Here is a 17401-nt window from a genome sequence, read left to right as displayed (position 1 = left end):
TCTAGTGACCAGCTACGCTTCTTATTGGAAAGAAAACTCAGCAGGCTTTGATCTGTTGACCTCTGGGCACATTCTAGTTTAAACAAAGTGATTTAAGTAGTCAGAGTTACTCCAGTTACGTCATGTATGTTCAAAATACAATCAGTATTGCCAAGTTGTCCCAAGATCATGCAATGGTGAAATAACCCCTCCATTAATACATCACTCTGGTCAGTACATCCATTCTTTACATGCATTTCCCCCTAAAGTGTTTTTTTAGTTTACACATGAGTCATGTGATGTTAGGGTTTGCCTTTGATGGAATAACTCTAAAAGTGTTAGGGTTAGGGATTCTGAAATAGAAACGTTCTGTCGCCAAAGGCGACAGAACCTTTTGTGCACAGGCACTCCTGCTGGGAGTCCCCCCGTGTGCTCTACCTCTCATTGAGTCTGCCTGGAATAGTAGTCTCTAATCTGGAGATCCAAATCCTTTCAGCCCTCCTGCGCTGGGCTGCGGACCAGGTAGGGTTGGACTGCAGGACGGTGGCTGTTAAGGCTTCCCACCCATGGGCTATAAAATGTTGTACCAATGGTATGTGTACGTTCTTATTTTTTATAATATTGTATCTGTGCTGGGTAAAGCGGGTTAGGATGGTGTTACCCGTCTCCCCAACATAACAAATACCACAAGTTTTACAGGTAATTAAATAGATACAATTCTTAGTTTTGGGATTCCCTTTGCAATTGGTTTCATAAATAGTATTATTGAATTGGTTTTGTACCCATTGTAGTTGTTTAAAGAAGTCCCCTTGACCTTTGACCTTGGGTTTCTGTAGTGGTTTTATCTCAGCATGTACCAGGAAGTCTTTTAAGTTTTTGTTCCTCCTGTATGCTGCAATGATTCTGTAATTCTTTAGGAGGGAGGTATCCGATTGGAATTTATTAAAGTGTTGCTTTATATTATACATTAGTTGGCCTGCCGAGGTGGAATAAGTGGTTATAAGGGGAAGCATAGGGGATATATCAAGGGGTCTGGACTCTAAGAAGGATGCCTTACACTTCCTTAAGAAAGACCTGGAATATCTTCTATGTGATAGGGCTTGAAACAGTGTCTTAGTGGCCTCTTGAAAGTCTGCTGTCTGAGTGCAGATTCTGTGGAAGCGAAGTAATTGTGATTTGATGAGGCCTGCATATGTGTGTTTCGGATGATAACTGGTCTTGAATAGTAGAGCATGTGTATCTGTGGGTTTGAAATAGACTTTTACGTCCAATCTGTGTGTGGTGCTGAAGTGTAAGCCTTTGTAAGTGGTGGTGTCCAGGAAGTCCACTGCTTTAACGCTGGTGGTGGACTTGAGCTTAATGGATGCATTATGTGTGTTTAATGTTTAAAGGAATTCCTGGAAATCCTCCCCGGAATGGGTCCAGACCCCCCAGATGTCATCCAGGTATCTATAATAATATAAGGTTTTTTTTTACATTTATTTAGAGCTTCTGTTTCCCACTCTGTATAAAGATATTGGCATAGGACGGCGCAAATTTCTTCCCCATAGTTGTACCTTTAATTTGGAGGTAAAACTGGCCGTTAAATTCAAAATCATTCCTCTTTAAATTGATCTCGAGCAATTGGAGTAGTTCCTTATCAGGCCTTCGACTGTCTGGGTATTTGTGAAATATGTTTTTTATTGAATTAATGCCCTCTGTAATATCTATATTGGTGTATAGACTATCGATGTCTATAGTAAATAAAAAGGACTCCTCAGGTAAGTGGACTTGCTTGATTTTTTCAACAAAATCATAAGTGTCTTTGATATAACTGGTATGTTTTATAGATAGTGGGTTTAAATAATATTCAATAAATTCTGCTGTGCCGTAGGTCTCGCTGCTACAGTCAGACACTATGGGCCTTCCAGGAGGGATTTCATGTGGCTTGCTCCATTTTGCAGGCTCCTTGTGAATTTTAGGCAATAAGTAGAACCGTCTGGCTCTGGGTTCTGAGGAGCCCCTAATATAATTCCTCTGTTTAGCATTAATGAATTTTTTCTTATATAGATTGTCTATTATTTTCATTACTATGGGGATAGTCTCATAAAAAATAGGTTCATTTAGTTTAGTATAATATGTGGTATCTAGTAATTGTCTATTACCTTCCCATATGTATTGTTCTCTGTCCATGATGACAATAGAACTGCCTTTATCAGCTGGTTTAATAACAATGTTTATTTTCTATAAGTTCTTTAAGTGCTTTAGTTTCTTCTAAACTTAGGTTATGTTTGGTGTCCTTAATCCTGAATTTTTTGTCAAAATAACGGAGGTCTTTATCAATCAGTTGACCAACCTCAGGAGGGAGAGTGCCCATTGGAGGAGACCAGTCCGATTCAGGCATGAAAGGTTTGGTATTATTCCTATTTACATTATTATCTACATCCCCCTGATAGTAAATGGCTAGCTTAATTCTTCTACGGTATTTTTGAATGTCATATCTAGTTTGAAATCTAATTTTATTATAATTATTATAACCCTGTGTGGGGATAAAAGTTAAACCTCTATTTAATAGGGAACACTGTGCATTGGAAAGAATAAAGTTTTTAGATAAGTTACAAACATTGTTATTTACAATACCATGCCCATCCTTCTGTTGCAGGCTCTTAGGGCTCTTTATTTTAACCACTCACACCAGGATTGCAGAATGCGTGCCGCCGTAGCCCTGGTCCAGTGGACATGGTCCTTGGTCAGCTTAAAGTCCTTCTGCTGCAGTTCAGGAATGTGGTTGGCCATGTGAGCAATGTGGTTGTTAAGGTGTGTAAGAATTACCTGCTCTCTGTAAGGAAGGGAGGAGGAAAAGTTAATTCTGGGAACAAAGATCTCAGCATTTGGGCATTTATTTTTGGCTGTCAAAAGGGCCGCCATCATCTGTCCCACAACCAGCTTTTTGTCCCTCTAGGATCTGTCGTTGATACCAAAGGAAAGGATCAGTCTCTCCACCTGCTCCATTCGTGGTGCTTTTTGGAACAGTCGGGTGACGTGCTTCCACTTGGCTCCGGGGTAGCTGTCCACCTGCAGCTCGGGGTGGTCCAGGACTGGGAACTTGGACACATTAGAGTCGCCCAAGATAACATATTTCTGCTTCAGGCTCAGTGCCCAGTCACGTGATTTATAAAAAGTGTTCATGTGTCTTGCAGGAGCGTTTACCTGATCAGAAGGTGTAGTGGTGGATGAGCTGAGTGTGGAGGTCGCCCTTCTGGGCTTGAGCCGGAAGGGGAGACGCCTCTGAGTGCTGGCCTCCAGTCTGCGGCGAAGGATGGGGCCCATTTTCATTACACGTGGCCTCCGAGCCGGCCCCAGAAGGTCTGGACCAGAGCGGACTGAAACTTGTGAAGGAGAGGCTGAAGCTGGATGTCTCCTTGCCTCTTCTTCTAGGAGGTCTGCGAAGATAAGCATTGCTCTGTCCCGAGAGGTGAGAGGTGCTGTGCCGGGTTGGGCACGAGCTGGAGGAGGGAGGGGAGTTGCCAGTGATGTCATCGGGACCAGTGGTTGACTCCTTTGATTGATGACTCTTGTTCTCTGCTCTCGTGGAGGAGGGGGGCTCTGCTGCCGAGCTGGGCTGTCGAAAGCAGGTGATGTCGCCCGCGGAGATGGTGGTAAAGCCACAATGTCGTCCTCTTGTGATGAGGGAGACCAACCGCTGCTGAGTGGCTCCGTCATGGTGGCAGTGGTTGTCATGACGGGATGGGAAGAGGGGGGAGGCGGCGTTGGTTGTGTGCGTTCAGGAGTGGAATGTAATGTTGTCTCTGAGTTTTCTCCTCCTTCTGCAGGCTGGGGCCGTCGAATGGCAGGTGCCGAGGGGGATGATGAGGAGGAAGAAGAGGATGAGGACGAGCCCGGGGTGGAGGGAGTCTCCTCCAGCAATCTAAGTTGGGCCCGCTCCAATGTCTCATTTTTCAGTCTTTTGCCCAACGCTCGTCTGGCCCATTTTGTAGCTATTTCAAATGGAGCCAGAAGATCTTCCTCACCAAACTGTAGCAATCTATGTTTTTCAAGTTTAATGGTGTCATCATAATGTTCTCTGAGGATGATCATAGTGTTATGAGCCCAATTTCTGGCATTGCCGTCTATTAAGAGTCTGGTTCTGTCATTAGAATGGGCTGGTTTTATTACTTCAGCTAAGTGTGCAGTGATCCGTTTAATGGCTGGCGGATCATTATAAAGATCAGATACATTCTCAAGGTGATGCTGAGCTTTAATTAGTCTGTGCCAGGATCTGACTTTGTCACCAAAGTTCGGGTCATCAGACTGCGGTGGTTTATGTGGCATGTTGGAGCGTTGGGTCGGGTGTGGTCGTACGTACCGTTGAGATGGTGCGTTTGTTGTGCGAAACTGTTGCGCCCGGAGGGAGGGGCGGGGTTGTCGCTGCTGATTACCGGTGCCTCTGCTGCGGTTAGGGTTAGGATAGGGGAACTGATTCCTCCTCCCGTAGGAGAAGGGAGGTTAGGGTTAGGGTTAGGGTTAGGGTTAGGCAATTTTTCTCTCTCGGTGACTCTCCCCAACTCGTCCAGCGACTGAGTGGTTGAAACTGGAAAGTCAAAGGTAATGCACTGGCCGTCGCACGCCGTCCGCAGCTCTCATGTCCTTGGCCGCACCCAAGCAGAGGAAATAGTAGTAATAATAGTAATAATAATAATAATAATAATAATAAAGAGCTAAAGTCAGAGTTGTATAACATGCTAAGGCTGTATAAGCTCTCCTTCAAACAAGCTAACTTACTAAATAAATGCTGAGGTCCTAATCCCACTGTAAGATAAGTCCTGAAAGGCTGGTTACTGAAAAACTAAAATTGTGGAAAGATTCTATTTTACAGTGTAAAATACAGAAAAATCAGTAGTGAGGAAAAGAAGAACAGCAGTCTAAAACATGAAAATGAAGAATAGCTCAGGATTGAAGTAAAATTAAGTTAAAAACGCCTATAGTTGAACCATAAATGGTAAACATTTAATATTAAATATTGAATGGTTAGGGATTAAACATTAAAGGATTAGACACATCATCAGTAGTGGACCTCGGGTGTCATTGAGTGTTTCGGCCATTTATCACTATACACTCTAACCCGAGGAAGGCCCAGCCAAGATTGATCAAGTCTTGGTGTGTGTCATATAAATTAGGTTTTGCATAATCTTAACAGGTAAATTTGAAGGTCGGTTGTAGAGCGAACATCACTTGTGTTTTCAGGAACAGTCACAGCAATCTGCAGTTTTGTACCGGTTTAAGTTTGAAGATCGGTTTTAGAGTGAACATCACTGTTATTTTCAGGAACAGTCACAGCAATCTGCAGTTTTGTACCGGTTTAAGTTTGAAGATCGGTTTTAGAGTGAACATCACTGTTATTTTCAGGAACAGTCATAGCAATCTGCAGTTTTGTACCGGGTTAAGTTTGAAAATCGGTTTTAGAGTGAACATCACTGTTATTTTCAGGAACAGTCATAGCAATCTGCAGTTTTGTACCGGGTTAAGTTTGAAAATCGGTTTTAGAGTGAACATTACTGTTTTGTACAAGAGGATTGGCAAACACCATTATAACACAGATCTTTGTCTTAGTTTCTCTAAAGTTTGGTGAAAATAGCACAAAATGAGGAATAGTCACAACAATCTGCAGTTTTACACAGGGTTAATAGTTAAAGTTGCAAATCGGTTTGTAGAGTGAACATCACTGAGGTTTACAGGAACAACCATAGCAATCTGCAGTTTTGCACAAGTGTAATAGTTAAAGTTGAAAATCGGTTTTAGAGTGAATATCACTGATTTTCACAAGAGGATTGGCAAACACCACTTTCTGTTTAATTTTGTAAATTGCGGTAGAAAGAGCTCAAATTGATGGCCCCAAAGGACAAACAGGATCAGCCACAGCAAACTGTGACCATCCTGCCAGCCTCCAGGAGGGGCAACCTAAAATGGCAACAGCAAACTGTCACCATCCAGGCACCCCAGATGCCAGTTCAATTTTGAGCAGCTTTTCCAGCGTTTCATACACCGCATAACCTCTGGAATGCTCAGTTGATGGACCATAACAGTTCACAACCACTTTAACAAGGTGAGAAAACTTACCAGAAAGGTGTGAATTCAGACCTGCTTCTTGAATGAAAACTCAGAAACGGCCCAGTGGTCACTAAGCCAGCTAGCCAGTTCAGTCCTGGTGACAGCAATTGTTACACTTCAAGACCTAATTAGTCTCCTTGGTGTGATAGAGTAAGGCCACCTGAGCTCAATTATATAAAGTATAAGGGTTCAGAGAGACCATAGTAGGTTTTTTAAAAATGAATTAATCTTTAAAAAAACGAAGTTGACAGCATGCGCAATGCATGCTGGGTAAGTGAAAAACGGACTTTTATTTTTGCAAGATGAAGTGGACTTAACCAGGTGTAAACCATCTGTACAGTAGAAACATGAACAGAAATATAAAAAGAGAAAAGCTGAGATGGGAAATATCAGGTGTATAGGTCAAACTAAAGTAAGAAAACTTTTAAAGTAAGCAAACCCACCAGGTGTGAAATAAAGCATGAATCAAGCTTTTAACAGGCTTGTAAGTTAGGGTTAAACCCAGGTGTTCAGGTGTAATAAATAATTCCAGTGAATTTAGGTTTTAGGCAACTACCCTGAGACCTTAGGTTTAGGGTAAGACATCAGGGCTAGGCCATAAATTTAGGGGTTAGGGTTAGGGTTAGGGTTAGGGTTAGGGGTTAGGGTTAGGCAATTTTTCTCTCTCGGTGACTCTCCCCAACTCGTCCAGCGACTGAGTGGTTGAAACTGGAAAGTCAAAGGTAATGCACTGGCCGTCGCACGCCGTCCGCAGCTCTCATGTCCTTGGCCGCACCCAAGCAGAGGAAATAGTAGTAATAATAGTAATAATAATAATAATAATAATAAAGAGCTAAAGTCAGAGTTGTATAACATGCTAAGGCTGTATAAGCTCTCCTTCAAACAAGCTAACTTACTAAATAAATGCTGAGGTCCTAATCCCACTGTAAGATAAGTCCTGAAAGGCTGGTTACTGAAAGACTAAAATTGTGGAAAGATTCTATTTCCCAGTGTAAAATACAGAAAAATCAGTAGTGAGGAAAAGAAGAACAGCAGTCGAAAACATGAAATTGAAGAATAGCTCAGGATTGAAGCAAAATTAAGTTAAAAACGCCTATAGTTGAACCATAAATGGTAAACATTTAATATGAAATATTGAATGGTTAGAGATTAAACATTAAAGGAGTAGACACATCATCAGTAGTGGACCTCTGGGTCATTGAGTGTTTCGGCCATTTATCACTATATAAACAAATATATATTAAGAAAATTATATAAAAATTATTAATCAGACACAAACTCAATAATTTTAGGTTTTTAGGCATCAAGCCCCAAAATACAATAAGCCAAACTTTTAAGTTTAGGCATTAAAACACCCAGTGAATTTAGGTTTTAGGCAATAACCCTGAAACCTTAGGTTTAGGGTAAGACATCAGGGTAGGCCATAAATTGAAAGATAAAAAGTATATAAACAAATATATATTAAATATTATATAAAAAATTATTAATCAAACACAAACTCAATAATTTTAGGTTTTAGGTATCAAGCCCAAAATACAATAAGCCAAATTTTTAAGTTTAGGCATTAAAACACCCAGTGAATTTAGGTGTTAGGCAAGAACAAGCATTAAGGGTATGAAACTCAAGGGATTATTAAGGATTACACATAAAAAAGAAAAGGGGAAGAGAAGAGTAAGTCGAGGAGGACAGAGGTCAGGGAGAACCGCCTGAACGGGCTGCATTCTCCCCCGCCGGATCGGGCCGTTACTCTGCCCCCCTCTACTCCCTCAAGGCAAGACCTGAGGGAAAAGAGGTGAGGAAAGGGTGAAAAACCTACCAGTAAAAATCACTAAACTCCTTCCAATGAGTAGTATACTATTACTAGTATTTGGATCAATATTATCATCATTAACAAACCCAGTAAGGTCACAAATGTCAAAAGGTGAGAAAACAGCTAAGTGTGAGTTATGTACCTAGTACATGATCCCTATAGTCAACTGAAAAGAGCACTATGTTCTATTGTGGCTGTACAACATAAACTGTGCAGTTAAAAATTGATAAAAACAAAGAGTAAAGATTAAGAGCTACCTGGAGTGTTCAGCCTGCACCACTAAGATTAAGGTGAGATGCTGTCCAACAGGCACAAAGGGCCTTGCTCCCACTACCTATGAAGCTATAAAAGGGAGCTGAATTAACCAAGAGAACTCAGGTACGACCACTGGAATGTAAGAGAGCCCGCTCGTCCGAAAGGCGCTGGCTAGGTTAGGCAATTTTTCTCTCTCGGTGACTCTCCCCAACTCGTCCAGCGACTGAGTGGTTGAAACTGGAAAGTCAAAGGTAATGCACTGGCCGTCGCACGCCGTCCGCAGCTCTCATGTCCTTGGACGCACCCAAGCAGAGGAAATAGTAGTAATAATAGTAATAATAATAATAATAATAAAGAGCTAAAGTCAGAGTTGTATAACATGCTAAGGCTGTATAAGCTCTCCTTCAAACAAGCTAACTTACTAAATAAATGCTGAGGTCCTAATCCCACTGTAAGATAAGTCCTGAAAGGCTGGTTACTGAAAGACTAAAATTGTGGAAAGATTCTATTTCCCAGTGTAAAATACAGAAAAATCAGTAGTGAGGAAAAGAAGAACAGCAGTCGAAAACATGAAATTGAAGAATAGCTCAGGATTGAAGCAAAATTAAGTTAAAAACGCCTATAGTTGAACCATAAATGGTAAACATTTAATATGAAATATTGAATGGTTAGAGATTAAACATTAAAGGAGTAGACACATCATCAGTAGTGGACCTCTGGGTCATTGAGTGTTTCGGCCATTTATCACTATATAAACAAATATATATTAAGAAAATTATATAAAAATTATTAATCAGACACAAACTCAATAATTTTAGGTTTTTAGGCATCAAGCCCCAAAATACAATAAGCCAAACTTTTAAGTTTAGGCATTAAAACACCCAGTGAATTTAGGTTTTAGGCAATAACCCTGAAACCTTAGGTTTAGGGTAAGACATCAGGGTAGGCCATAAATTGAAAGATAAAAAGTATATAAACAAATATATATTAAATATTATATAAAAAATTATTAATCAAACACAAACTCAATAATTTTAGGTTTTAGGTATCAAGCCCAAAATACAATAAGCCAAATTTTTAAGTTTAGGCATTAAAACACCCAGTGAATTTAGGTGTTAGGCAAGAACAAGCATTAAGGGTATGAAACTCAAGGGATTATTAAGGATTACACATAAAAAAGAAAAGGGGAAGAGAAGAGTAAGTCGAGGAGGACAGAGGTCAGGGAGAACCGCCTGAACGGGCTGCATTCTCCCCCGCCGGATCGGGCCGTTACTCTGCCCCCCTCTACTCCCTCAAGGCAAGACCTGAGGGAAAAGAGGTTAGGGTTAGGGTTAGGGGGTTAGGGTTAGGGTTAGGGTTAGGGGTTAGGGTTAGGGTTAGGGTTAGGGTTAGGGGTTAGGGTTAGGGTTAGGGGTTAGGGTTAGGGGTTAGGGTTAGGGTTAGGGTTAGGGTTAGGGTTAGGGTAGGGTTAGGGTTAGGTTAAGGCAAGAACACCACCTGAGGATCGGTCAGTCGGCAAATAACTCGTGAACGGAAAGTGGTAGAGGGATGGAACCAGTGTCTAGGGGGGGGTTTTGGGGGGTTCCGGACGTCCCAGTGAAGACCCCATGTCGATAGCACTTACGGTTCCCGAGATAGTCCAAAATTGGGCAAAAAGGATCGGTCGCTGAGGACATAAGTCTCCGTAGGATGGTCCGACAGGGCTGGGAGTTTGCCCAGATGCTCAGTTCCTCGTGGCGAGTAGATAGACACCCTACATGGCCTATTTCTGAGAGGTGTGAGGATCGGTCGCTTTTTGTCCCAAGTGTTTAGAGTGTGGTAAAGTGTGGGAAAAGCGGTTGTGGGCGTGTGTGAGGGCCAGTAGGCGTTCCTGTGCGTGATTGTGAGTGTCCAAGTGTGGGTTGGTGTGTCCAAGTGTGAGTGGGTTAGTGCAAGTGTGTGAGTGGGTGGGTGAGTGGGTGTGTCCTGAAGTGAGTGGGAGTGTCCAAGTGTTAGTGGTAGTTTGCCAGCAGTCCTGTGACCTTAGGTTTAGTAAAAAGGGTCATGTGAGGTGATAGATGAGTGTTTTGGGTTTAAAAGAGGTGAAGTAGGTGTTTTGAGGTGACTTGACCTTTGGTGACCTTTGTCCGTAACTCTTGAAGTGAGCGTGTTAGAGAGTTGGGAGTAGCAGGGTTGGATCGGGCTCGAAGAGCTCTATAAGATATGTGAAAATGAAGTTTGTAGTGTTTGTCTTTGATATTGATCTCCACTATGAGGAAGGGTGTTGGGTGCGAAGGACCTGAGAGGCTGTTGTGGGAGTGTGCGAGGGTTGTGAACTTTGGCACGGTAGGTGGTAGGATGACAAGTGAGGCATGGGTTAGGGTTAGGGTTAGGGTTAGGGTTAGGGTTAGGGGTTAGGGTTAGGGTTAGGGTTAGGGTTAGGGGGTTAGGGTTAGGGTTAGGGTTAGGGTTAGGGTTAGGGTTAGGGGTTAGGGTTAGGGTTAGGGTTAGGGTTAGGGTTAGGGTTAGGGTTAGGGTTAGGGTTAGGGTTAGGGTTAGGGTTAGGGTTAGGGTTAGGGTATAGGATAAAAACCAAAAAATGGTTTTGCTCACTAAGAATAACTGAAAAACTAAAGGTGGTAGAGAGCTGAAACTTGGGCTGTAGCACCCTCTAGGGGGCCCCCAGGGACCCTGTGAATTTGGTGGATGTAGCACCTTCCTTTGACATAGCTGCCATAGACTCCCATTCATTTGAAAAATTGCTCACTAAGAATAACTCAAAAACTATGATGCTCATATGGACCAAACTTGGTGTGTATACTCCCCTGGGCCCCCCGCAGGTCTCCAGAAAGTTTGGTGTCTCTAGGTGACTCCCTTCATATAGCTGCCATAGACTCCCATTCATTTGAAAAAGTGCTCACTTAGAATAACTCAAAAACTATGATGCTCATATGGACCAAACTTGGTGTGTATACTCCCCTGGGGGGCTGCCAGGTCTCCAGGAAGTTTGGCGTCTCTAGGTGACTCCCTTCATATAGCTGCCATAGACTCCCATTCATTTGAAAAATTGCTCACTTAGAATAACTCAAAAACTATGATGCTCATATGGACCAAAGTTGGTGTGTATACTCCCCTGGGGGGCTGCCAGGTCCCCAGGAAGTTTGGCGTCTCTAGGTGACTCCCTTCATATAGCTGCCATAGACTCCCATTGATTTTGGGGCCAAGTCCAAGTCTGGGTAGGAAGGTGGTATGGAGTTGGGAGTTGGTTCTTGGTGCTCAGGGGGTCCCCCTGAGTAAAAGGAGGGGTGACATGCCGGGGTCCTTGAACCTTTGTGAAATGTTGAAAAATGGGTGCAAGTGTGGGCGTGGCCAAGTGTGAGAGGTGTGTTGTGGGGTGTTGTGGGGTGTGATTGTGGGTGTTTAAGAGTGTGTTGTGTATCAAAGTGTGAGTGGGTGGTTCCAAGTGTGTGAGTGGGTGGGTGAGTGGGTGTGTCCTGAAGTGAGTGGGAGTGTCCTAAGGGGTGATTGGGTGGGTGAATATGAGCAAGTGTTAGTGGTAGTTTGCCAGCAGTCCTGTGACCTTAGGTTTAGTAAAAAGGGTCATGTGAGGTGATAGATGAGTGTTTTGGGTTTAAAAGAGGTGAAGTAGGTGTTTTGAGGTGACTTGACCTTTGGTGACCTTTGTCCGTAACTCTTGAAGTGAGCGTGTTAGAGAGTTGGGAGTAGCAGGGTTGGATCGGGCTCGAAGAGCTCTATAAGATATGTGAAAATGAAGTTTGTAGTGTTTGTCTTTGATATTGATCTCCACTATGAAGAAGGGTGTTGGGTGCGAAGGACCTGAGAGGCTGTTGTGGGAGTGTGCGAGGGTTGTGAACTTTGGCACGGTAGGTGGTAGGATGACAAGTGAGGCATGTATGGAAAGGCCTTGTCTCCCTGAGTGTGGCTGCAGTGGAATGGTGTGTGCAAGTGGTTCCACTTTGCTGCTAGAAGGGGTGAAAGTTGTGGAAATTGGAGTGTCTTTTAATTTTTCATTTGCTTATAGTAAGGGGTAGAGGTATGAAAGTAGTATATTGGGGTACTGTAGGTGAGTCCGAATGACATATATTTCGTTGGTTTCCGTAGGCCTTTTAGAACCTGTAGATTGGGCATAACTTGGGATAGAAAGGTGGGATTGAGGCAAGGACATGGTGGTTGTATTTGTCATGGGATGCCGAGTTGTTTGAGTACAAACATGACTCCATTTGGAGACATAAGTACTTTATTATGGGGCCCCTTTGTGTTGTTGTATCTGTGGGTAGGAAGGTGCTATGGAGCTGGGAGGTGGTTCCTGGTGCTCAGGGGGTCCCCCTGAGTAAAAGGAGAGGTGACATGGGTTAGGGTTAGGGTTAGGGTTAGGGTTAGGGGTTAGGGTTAGGGGTTAGGGTTAGGGTTAGGGTTAGAGGGTTAGGGTTAGGGTTAGGGTTAGGGTTAGGGTTAGGGTTAGGGTTAGGGTTAGGGTTAGGGTTAGGGTTAGGTTAAGGCAAGAACACCACCTGAGGATCGGTCAGTCGGCAAATAACTCGTGAACGGAAAGTGGTAGAGGGATGGAACCAGTGTCTAGGGGGGGGTTTTGGGGGGTTCCGGACGTCCCAGTGAAGACCCCATGTCGATAGCACTTACGGTTCCCGAGATAGTCCAAAATTGGGCAAAAAGGATCGGTCGCTGAGGACATAAGTCTCCGTAGGATGGTCCGACAGGGCTGGGAGTTTGCCCAGATGCTCAGTTCCTCGTGGCGAGTAGATAGACACCCTACATGGCCTATTTCTGAGAGGTGTGAGGATCGGTCGCTTTTTGTCCCAAGTGTTTAGAGTGTGGTAAAGTGTGGGAAAAGCGGTTGTGGGCGTGTGTGAGGGCCAGTAGGCGTTCCTGTGCGTGATTGTGAGTGTCCAAGTGTGGGTTGGTGTGTCCAAGTGTGAGTGGGTTAGTGCAAGTGTGTGAGTGGGTGGGTGAGTGGGTGTGTCCTGAAGTGAGTGGGAGTGTCCAAGTGTTAGTGGTAGTTTGCCAGCAGTCCTGTGACCTTAGGTTTAGTAAAAAGGGTCATGTGAGGTGATAGATGAGTGTTTTGGGTTTAAAAGAGGTGAAGTAGGTGTTTTGAGGTGACTTGACCTTTGGTGACCTTTGTCCGTAACTCTTGAAGTGAGCGTGTTAGAGAGTTGGGAGTAGCAGGGTTGGATCGGGCTCGAAGAGCTCTATAAGATATGTGAAAATGAAGTTTGTAGTGTTTGTCTTTGATATTGATCTCCACTATGAGGAAGGGTGTTGGGTGCGAAGGACCTGAGAGGCTGTTGTGGGAGTGTGCGAGGGTTGTGAACTTTGGCACGGTAGGTGGTAGGATGACAAGTGAGGCATGGGTTAGGGTTAGGGTTAGGGTTAGGGTTAGGGTTAGGGTTAGGGGTTAGGGTTAGGGTTAGGGTTAGGGTTAGGGGGTTAGGGTTAGGGTTAGGGTTAGGGTTAGGGTTAGGGTTAGGGTTAGGGTTAGGGTTAGGGTTAGGGTTAGGGTTAGGGTTAGGGTTAGGGTTAGGGTTAGGGTTAGGGTTAGGTTATAGGATAAAAACCAAAAAATGGTTTTGCTCACTAAGAATAACTGAAAAACTAAAGGTGGTAGAGAGCTGAAACTTGGGCTGTAGCACCCTCTAGGGGGCCCCCAGGGACCCTGTGAATTTGGTGGATGTAGCACCTTCCTTTGACATAGCTGCCATAGACTCCCATTCATTTGAAAAATTGCTCACTAAGAATAACTCAAAAACTATGATGCTCATATGGACCAAACTTGGTGTGTATACTCCCCTGGGCCCCCCGCAGGTCTCCAGAAAGTTTGGTGTCTCTAGGTGACTCCCTTCATATAGCTGCCATAGACTCCCATTCATTTGAAAAAGTGCTCACTTAGAATAACTCAAAAACTATGATGCTCATATGGACCAAACTTGGTGTGTATACTCCCCTGGGGGGCTGCCAGGTCTCCAGGAAGTTTGGCGTCTCTAGGTGACTCCCTTCATATAGCTGCCATAGACTCCCATTCATTTGAAAAATTGCTCACTTAGAATAACTCAAAAACTATGATGCTCATATGGACCAAAGTTGGTGTGTATACTCCCCTGGGGGGCTGCCAGGTCCCCAGGAAGTTTGGCGTCTCTAGGTGACTCCCTTCATATAGCTGCCATAGACTCCCATTGATTTTGGGGCCAAGTCCAAGTCTGGGTAGGAAGGTGGTATGGAGTTGGGAGTTGGTTCTTGGTGCTCAGGGGGTCCCCCTGAGTAAAAGGAGGGGTGACATGCCGGGGTCCTTGAACCTTTGTGAAATGTTGAAAAATGGGTGCAAGTGTGGGCGTGGCCAAGTGTGAGAGGTGTGTTGTGGGGTGTTGTGGGGTGTGATTGTGGGTGTTTAAGAGTGTGTTGTGTATCAAAGTGTGAGTGGGTGGTTCCAAGTGTGTGAGTGGGTGGGTGAGTGGGTGTGTCCTGAAGTGAGTGGGAGTGTCCTAAGGGGTGATTGGGTGGGTGAATATGAGCAAGTGTTAGTGGTAGTTTGCCAGCAGTCCTGTGACCTTAGGTTTAGTAAAAAGGGTCATGTGAGGTGATAGATGAGTGTTTTGGGTTTAAAAGAGGTGAAGTAGGTGTTTTGAGGTGACTTGACCTTTGGTGACCTTTGTCCGTAACTCTTGAAGTGAGCGTGTTAGAGAGTTGGGAGTAGCAGGGTTGGATCGGGCTCGAAGAGCTCTATAAGATATGTGAAAATGAAGTTTGTAGTGTTTGTCTTTGATATTGATCTCCACTATGAAGAAGGGTGTTGGGTGCGAAGGACCTGAGAGGCTGTTGTGGGAGTGTGCGAGGGTTGTGAACTTTGGCACGGTAGGTGGTAGGATGACAAGTGAGGCATGTATGGAAAGGCCTTGTCTCCCTGAGTGTGGCTGCAGTGGAATGGTGTGTGCAAGTGGTTCCACTTTGCTGCTAGAAGGGGTGAAAGTTGTGGAAATTGGAGTGTCTTTTAATTTTTCATTTGCTTATAGTAAGGGGTAGAGGTATGAAAGTAGTATATTGGGGTACTGTAGGTGAGTCCGAATGACATATATTTCGTTGGTTTCCGTAGGCCTTTTAGAACCTGTAGATTGGGCATAACTTGGGATAGAAAGGTGGGATTGAGGCAAGGACATGGTGGTTGTATTTGTCATGGGATGCCGAGTTGTTTGAGTACAAACATGACTCCATTTGGAGACATAAGTACTTTATTATGGGGCCCCTTTGTGTTGTTGTATCTGTGGGTAGGAAGGTGCTATGGAGCTGGGAGGTGGTTCCTGGTGCTCAGGGGGTCCCCCTGAGTAAAAGGAGAGGTGACATGGGTTAGGGTTAGGGTTAGGGTTAGGGTTAGGGGTTAGGGTTAGGGGTTAGGGTTAGGGTTAGGGTTAGAGGGTTAGGGTTAGGGTTAGGGTTAGGGTTAGGGTTAGGGTTAGGGTTAGGGTTAGGGTTAGGGTTAGGGTTAGGGTTAGGGTTAGGGTTAGGATAAGGGATGAAAGCCAAAAAAAAAGTTTGCACGTTCTCAATAACTCGAAAAGTAAAAGTCCTAGGGAGCTGAAACTTGGGCTGTAGCACCCTCTAGGGGGGACCCAGGTACCCTGTGAATTTGGTGGATGTAGCCCCTTCCTTTGACATAGCTGCCATAGACACCCACTGATTGAAAAAAGTTGCACGTTCTCAATTACTCGAAAAGTATAAGTGGTAGATGGACCAAAGTTGGTGTGTATACTCCCCTGGGGGGCTGCCAGGTCCCCAGGAAGTTTGGCGTCTCTAGGTGACTCCCTTCATATAGCTGCCATAGACTCCCATTGATTTTGGGGCCAAGTCCAAGTCTGGGTAGGAAGGTCGTATGGAGTTGGGAGTTGGTTCTTGGTGCTCAGGGGGTCCCCCTGAGTAAAAGGAGGGGTGACATGCCGGGGTCCTAGAACCTTTGTGAAATGGTGAAAAATGGGTGCAAGTGTGGGCGTGGCCAAGTGTGAGAGGTGTATGGCAGAGTGTTGTGGGGTGTGATTGTGGGTGTTTAAGAGTGTGTTGTGTATCAAAGTGTGAGTGGGTGGTTCCAAGTGTGTGAGTGGGTGGGTGAGTGGGTGTGTCCTGAAGTGAGTGGGTGTGTCCTAAGGGGTGATTGGGTGGGTGAATATGAGCAAGTGTTAGTGGTAGTTTGCCAGCAGTCCTGTGACCTTAGGTTTAGTAAAAAGGGTCATGTGAGGTGATAGATGAGTGTTTTGGGTTTAAAAGAGGTGAAGTAGGTGTTTTGAGGTGACTTGACCTTTGGTGACCTTTGTCCGTAACTCTTGAAGTGAGCGTGTTAGAGAGTTGGGAGTAGCAGGGTTGGATCGGGCTCGAAGAGCTCTATAAGATATGTGAAAATGAAGTTTGTAGTGTTTGTCTTTGATATTGATCTCCACTATGAGGAAGGGTGTTGGGTGCGAAGGACCTGAGAGGCTGTTGTGGGAGTGTGCGAGGGTTGTGAACTTTGGCACGGTAGGTGGTAGGATGACAAGTGAGGCATGTATGGAAAGGCCTTGTCTCCCTGAGTGTGGCTGCAGTGGAATGGTGTGTGCAAGTGGTTCCTCTTTGCTGCTAGAAGGGGTGAAAGTTGTGTAAATTTGAGTGTCTTTTAATTTTTCATTTGCTTATAGTAAGGGGTAGAGGTATGAAAGTAGTATATTGGGGTACTGTAGGTGAGTACGAATGACATATATTTCGTTGGTTTCCGTAGGCCTTTTAGAACCTGTAGATTGGGCATAACTTGGGATAGAAAGGTGGGATTCAGGCAAGGACATGGTGGTTGTATTTGGCATGGGATTCCGAGTTGTTTGAGTACAAACATGACTCCATTTGGAGACATAAGTACTTTATTATGGGGCCCCTTTGTGTTGTTGTATCTGTGGGTAGGAAGGTGCTATGGAGTTGGGAGGTGGTTCCTGGTGCTCAGGGAGTCCCCCTGAGTAAAAGGACACCTGACATGGGTGGGTAGAAAGCCCTTCCTGAAATGGTCCATAATGAGTGAAAGTGTGAGTGGGTGTGTCTAAGTGTGAGTGGGTGTGTCTAAGTGTGAGTGGGTGTGTCCTAAAGTGAGTGGGAGTGTCTAAGTGTGAGTGGGTGTGTCTAAGTGTGAGTGGGTGTGGCTAAGTGGGAGTGGGTGTGGCTAAGTGTGAGTGGGTGTGTCCTAATGTGAGGGTTAGGGTTAGGGTTAGGGTTAGGGTTAGGGTAGGGTTAGGGGGTTAGGGTTAGGGTTAG

At 44.5% G+C, this 17401-nt stretch overlaps 1 long non-coding RNA gene across 1 annotated transcript; it reads left to right on the top strand.

Annotated features, from left to right (window-relative positions):
• The first annotated feature begins 6681 nt into the window (after positions 1-6681).
• LOC124855854 lies at positions 6682-8458 on the top strand. The gene is made up of 2 exons (XR_007035168.1): positions 6682-6712; positions 8307-8458. It is a non-coding gene; the product is annotated as an uncharacterized LOC124855854 (long non-coding RNA).
• Positions 8459-17401: the final 8943 nt, after the last annotated feature.

The sequence above is a fragment of the Girardinichthys multiradiatus genome, chromosome 19 (assembly GCF_021462225.1).
Source record: "Girardinichthys multiradiatus isolate DD_20200921_A chromosome 19, DD_fGirMul_XY1, whole genome shotgun sequence".
Classification (NCBI taxonomy): Eukaryota; Metazoa; Chordata; class Actinopteri; order Cyprinodontiformes; family Goodeidae; genus Girardinichthys; species Girardinichthys multiradiatus.
The sequence above is the reverse complement of the archived record's forward strand: the minus strand, read 5'-3'. Positions and strand labels throughout refer to the sequence as shown.